This window comes from Columba livia, chromosome 5 (assembly GCF_036013475.1).
Source record: "Columba livia isolate bColLiv1 breed racing homer chromosome 5, bColLiv1.pat.W.v2, whole genome shotgun sequence".
Lineage (NCBI taxonomy): Eukaryota > Metazoa > Chordata > Aves > Columbiformes > Columbidae > Columba > Columba livia.
Window position 1 is genome coordinate 47,600,280 of NC_088606.1, and position 5,795 is coordinate 47,606,074.

Here is a 5,795-nt window from a genome sequence, read left to right on the forward strand (position 1 = left end):
ATTAGAAATATTTTTTGCTTAAGACAACAACATAATTGCAGGAAACTGGGAACTGAAGAAAAAATCTACCTGTACATCAAGCAAGCTAGTGGTGCAGTACTTCCAGTAGCAAACCAGTGTCAGTCAAGTTATCGACTGCCACTTTTACTATCAGTCTCGTTATAATCGCTTTTGAATGCTAGAACATCTACAATGTTGCCTTTCAGGAACTCAAACCTTTTATTCATAATAAGAGAAATAAATAGTACAGATAGCAAAGAAAAAACTGTTTAATGAGTATGAAATTGAACTCCTGTTTTTTTTCATATTCTGGTCCCTAGATTTTTGTTGCTTTGTTTTTGATAAAAGTTTCTACTGTGCGGGTGGAAATGAGAGTGCTTACAGATTTTATTTCTTTAAAATAAGGCTTTTTAAAAAGCATGCTACATTCTCATCACATACACAATAGTAAAATGTCTTGACTAGTAATTGTGCTGAGGGAGAAAAAGCTGCTAAAGGCAGATGTTTAAAATAGTGTAATTTAAAGACATGTTTAAAAGATGATTTCTGGTTTCCAAGTTACTGTTTTCCCTTTTTGTCTTCTTCACCTGCAGAAAAGAGCCAATATTAAACCTGTAGTGTGTAATATTGATTTATTTGATAACAAATGTATTTGATAACAAATGTATTAAATATATTATTAAATAGTAATATCTTGCCCTGATGTAATGCTTATAATCCTGAAGAATACTATTTTGCTAACTTGATATATAAGAAATAGATATTGGAGAAGTATAACACGCAGATGATTGGCACCGTTTGAAACGGTCATAATACAAATGTGCACCATTTCCTTCCATTGTCATTTCACTACAACAGTTAGAAAAAGTCTATTTCAGGAACACTTCAGATGACTTCAATTAATTATTTGAGAATTTTCCTAACCCATTGAGTAGAGCCAAATGTTTCAGTATTTTTGACTCAAATAGTACAGGGGTCAGCATGTATCACAACATCCTTTCTCAAGTTACTTTTTAACTGTACCAGTGTCATGACATTACATGTTTTGTTTTTGCCTATTCCAGAGTTCAGAAGCAAGTGCTAGCAAGTTGCAATTCTCCTGTTTCAAATGGAAAATGGGCTTCAAAATCATGTCATTTTTATGTCTGGGAAACTCTTTGCTGTCTTGGGCCTCCGTCTGGGTGGCTTGGGTGATTGTTCCCCTCTGAGGGAAGAGGAAAGACATATTTTCTGTCAGCAAGATTTTAAGAGATGTTGGATCCTTGAAACTGCTCAGAGGGCTGGAGTAGTTCATTAATTGGTGTACTACTGTGTTATGGAAAGACAGAACTAAATAAATTGAGAGATTACTTTTCCCAGCAATCATCTTTGAGGTATATGTAATAACTGTTTTGCAGTACACAGGCATGATGCCCAGCATCTTATGGCAAGAAGTGAAAAGGATCCTACATCCAGCTGAAAGAAGAAAGAGACAATTTAAGATTCTGATGCAGAGACATGTTTAATCAGCAGCTGTGGTACATTGGTGTGGATCTTTCCTTGCTTCTGCTGAGGATTTAGTTATGTGGAAAATAGCTTGTCCCTTGTTGAACACATGGGTTTAGGAGCCCCAGCTTGTGATGGAGGATTTAGTGACTGAAGTGACCATTAATTCTTGGGATGTGACAGCTTCCCTTGCTCAGAAAGGAAGTTCAGTACTTTCAGGAGCACACCAGACCACAATCACTATGCTGCCCCGACATGGTGATTCTTGAATGAATTTTTCACTGTAATGATATGCATAGCCACATCAAATCCACAGTGGATGCAGTTTCAGCAGTTAATGTCAAAGTCATGCAATAAGAATACGTTTTCATAAGGTGGATGTAGCTACTGTCTCTGAAGACCAGACTTCAGATTCACCAGTTTCATTTATGAAAGGATGCTAGTCACAAATTACCAACACTACACAGGTAGCAGCAATCTCTACTCCACTTACTTATCCAGCTGAATCCTGCTTAAAGTCAGTATTATGTAGCAGCTTTAATATTACCTGAACACAAATGGTCTGCGAAATGATGTGCCAGTACTGCTTTGTGTGTAGCATTAACGCCCATTAAGTGCAGTGTTGTGAAAATTTGCATCTTTTCATTGATAACAATGTGTTTTTTAGACAGTAAATTTCTGCAGTAGTTAATTATTACCCCTCTGAGGTAGTTAAAGGTAATCAGACAGACTTTCTTAGCATGGTACCATGCATGCAATAGCTGTTCAGAACCTGACTGCCGCCTGCTGCGTACTGCTGCTTAATTAAGTATTCCTCAAGTGTTTAGTGTTTAACAGCTTGTGATATTTAAATTTTATCTGATCTATGTTCTAATGTTCATCACTCATTAATAGAAAAAAAAAAAATGCAGCCCCTTAAGAACACAGTGCTAGGTGAAGAATAACACTCAGCCTTGATTCAAACAGAAATATCACAGGTTGGAGATTTTCCAAGTGAGAGACTTCAAAATAGCCATGAACGAAAAAGTGTCCGACAGCAAAATTCTACAGGCATAAATAACATAGTGTGAATTACTGAAGGAAAGTATATTTTCAAAGTCCAATACAAAGGTCTGTAAAACTATTAAAACTCTGAAAATTTCATGATCAGCATGTGAAGCCTGTTTCCATAGGCATGTTTACACATAGTTTCCTATTGAAGTCTCCCAGTTGTGGCATTCTGTACCTGTAAGCCATCTTTATGTGCAGTTCTGCTAATGCCAGGTCCCAGGACTGCCTGAAGTCTGTAGAAACACTTTGTCGCTGCAGACAAGTCCTTGTAAATCTCTCCTTGTCAAAGGATTTAGTTGACTGATTGCCAGTCATTAGATACTTCATAAAACAGTTCACGGAAGAATATAGCCTTCTCCCTCTGCTTTTTACTGGATAGGTTGTTACACTAGATAACCTTTTAATGACTTCGCTCCATTTAACTTGACTCCACTGATAAAGGAAAAAAGAAATAAAAGGTCCTTCCTTAATACCATGCATTTTTCACGTTGTCTGCTGCAGCAAATTAGTAAAGATTGATCAGGGCAGGTTTGATGGGTTGGTTCTGGTTTTAGTTCTGAAATACTGTCTTCTGTGATAAAAACCAACATGTAACTCCCAGAGGGAGATGGGTGAGTTTGGCAATTATCAGGCTCATAGATCAAGTATTCACCAATATCTGGTTTCTCAAAACACCTTTACACCTTAACCTAAGCAGGTTCACTTCAAAGAAAGAACTGTATGCCAGGAAAATTAAATTCCTGGTGCTGAGGTGGTAACTGAGCAGTTTCTTAAGCAGAAATTAGAGGCAGTCATTGCTAAATAAGAGGCTGGAAGCAGTGAAGATTGGGCGATGTGTGAGAAGAGCATTCAGCATTACTACCTTGACCCAGAGTCTGTATTGGGGGCCAGTAAGGACCAGACTTTCCCAGGCATTCTTGCACATCAGACCATATTTGCATGGTCTGAAGCATCATCACACATATAATATCACTCTTGACCTTGCCAAGTATCTGGAAACTTGAACCACAGCACTGGACTTTATTATTTAGTCCCATTTCTGGTAGAACTGCAACACAAGACCCATTAACAGGAGTGTCAACCTGATGATTTAAAACTGATTATTATGATGGGTATGTAGGGAGTGTGTACCACAATTAACATCATATATTCCCTTGGCTTAGGTGATCAGACCAACTGGATCATGATCATTCCCTTAAAGGAGTGAATGATTCATATGGTCTAATATGGTTTAATTTATATGTAAATCACTTGGTAATACTGCGGCTTCTACTTGAAAATCTGTCTGCATTCAAGAAAGAAAAGCACATTTTTGTGACTATAGGAAGCTTTATATTATAAGACTGTGTCACCTCTGTTTTAAAAACCTATCACAAAAGTCCAGAGGTTCACTTTCTCTAATTCATGAGAGCAGTGATTTTCACACAGTGTCTAATCTGAACCCCTCATCTGGCCTTTCTACTTGATTAATGTTTTCCTGTGAAGACAAGAATTGACAATCAATCAGCAATACTTATTCTTTTTATGACCTGTTGAGACTGAGTTGCTGTTTTGGTACATGCTGATGTTTTTTAGCACATAATTCACACCAAGCAGTCAGGTGTCAAGGTGACATGGTAGCTTTTGGTTCTCAAACTGGATAACCTATGTTTTTTGAAGACTTTTTACTGCTTCCACTAGTTGCTAGGGAAAGTTAGTTTGCCTGTGAAAATAATAAATTGTTTTGTTAAAAATGTCAGATATTTTAGGTATGAATACTGGACTAATACTTGTGATGATTTTTTTTGCTTTAAAAAAACTTGTTGATTAGATGGATAGCTGATGAAAGGATTCTCAATTCTGTCAAAATGAATATGGGCTAAGTGGAATTTATCCATGGGAATATCATATCCTTTTTTTTCTTTTTACTGTTCACCAACTTCTAGCTCTTGAGGGAAATAAACCTCTTGCTCCTTGTACTATTTCTGAGAGTGGATTAATGACAGTATTAAATATGCCTTGCAACAAGAGTCTATTCTCAACTATAAATATTAAGTTTAGAGAGAGATATCAGATTTTTTTCCAGTTTATTTTTAGTGCCTTATGAAGTATAAAGAATTTGAAATTACTTGGCTGAGTCCAGTGTTATTTTAATGTCACAATTCCACTTTGCCACAATGCATTATTGACAGTGAATCATGTTAAAATGTTATTTAAAGCATCAGGCTGAACTACGTCCTTAAAAATTCTTAGTTTGAATATTTATTTGAGATGACTGTTCAGGAGTCTCATTTGCTCCCTAAACAAATCTCCACTGTCTACCAAGATCACTACATAGATACTATTTGGAACATTTAAAACAAAGAGATTGACGGATGTAGTGGTCCACATTTAAAGTTTTGCTGATCGCCAGTGGCTGCCTTCTGCTATTTTCTACCAGCTGTTGAAGACTGCAACCTTTGCTTGACTTATATTGATCTTCCCATACTTACATATGCAGTCACTACAGCACAGAGCCAATAACCTGAAACTTACCTTGGGGTTTACAAAGCATATACTAATCATAGCACCTTGCAGAGCCCTTGTAGACACATTTTTACCCACTCTAACCTCAGGCACCTGACAAAGGTCTCTAAATAGGAAGCACAAATGCCCTAAGCTTCCCTTCAGTCAGCAAAAATAAATAATGCATTTCCAGTAAGACAGATGGACAGAATTTCCCTTTTTCCTTGGCTGGACGAGGTACCTATAGCCCCTATATCCCTAACTCAAGGCACATAATCGTTTAAGCGAGGTATGATGAAGCCCAGCTATTGTCCTTGCATCTTTCCTCAGCATGAAGAAAAAAAGATGAACTACTTTTAAAGAGACTGCCGAAGAGAACAGATTACATTCCTCGGTCTGCTGCAGACTACTCTGTGCCCAAGAAGTGTCCACCCCATAACAAAGTGCATGACCGGAGGACAGTTTCCTGCTCATATTAATATAGCCACAGTGCTGCCGGCACACCCCTGACTGCAGGGTAACAATGATCATTATGTGCAGGGACAGGAGTTGGCCTTGATGATCCTTGTGGGTCCCTTCCAACTGAGGACATTCTATGATCATAATTGGAGTTCAAATAAGCCTTTATTCACATTGGGCAGTGAGGTGGCATGGGAACTATGTGCTTAGAGCTGGAGCTTGGTAATTGTTTTGGGATGCAGCTTCTGGGGGAAGAGGGTAAAATACAGCTTGTACAGTCTGATCTTACCAGTGGGATTGAAGGTTTCAGCATCTCC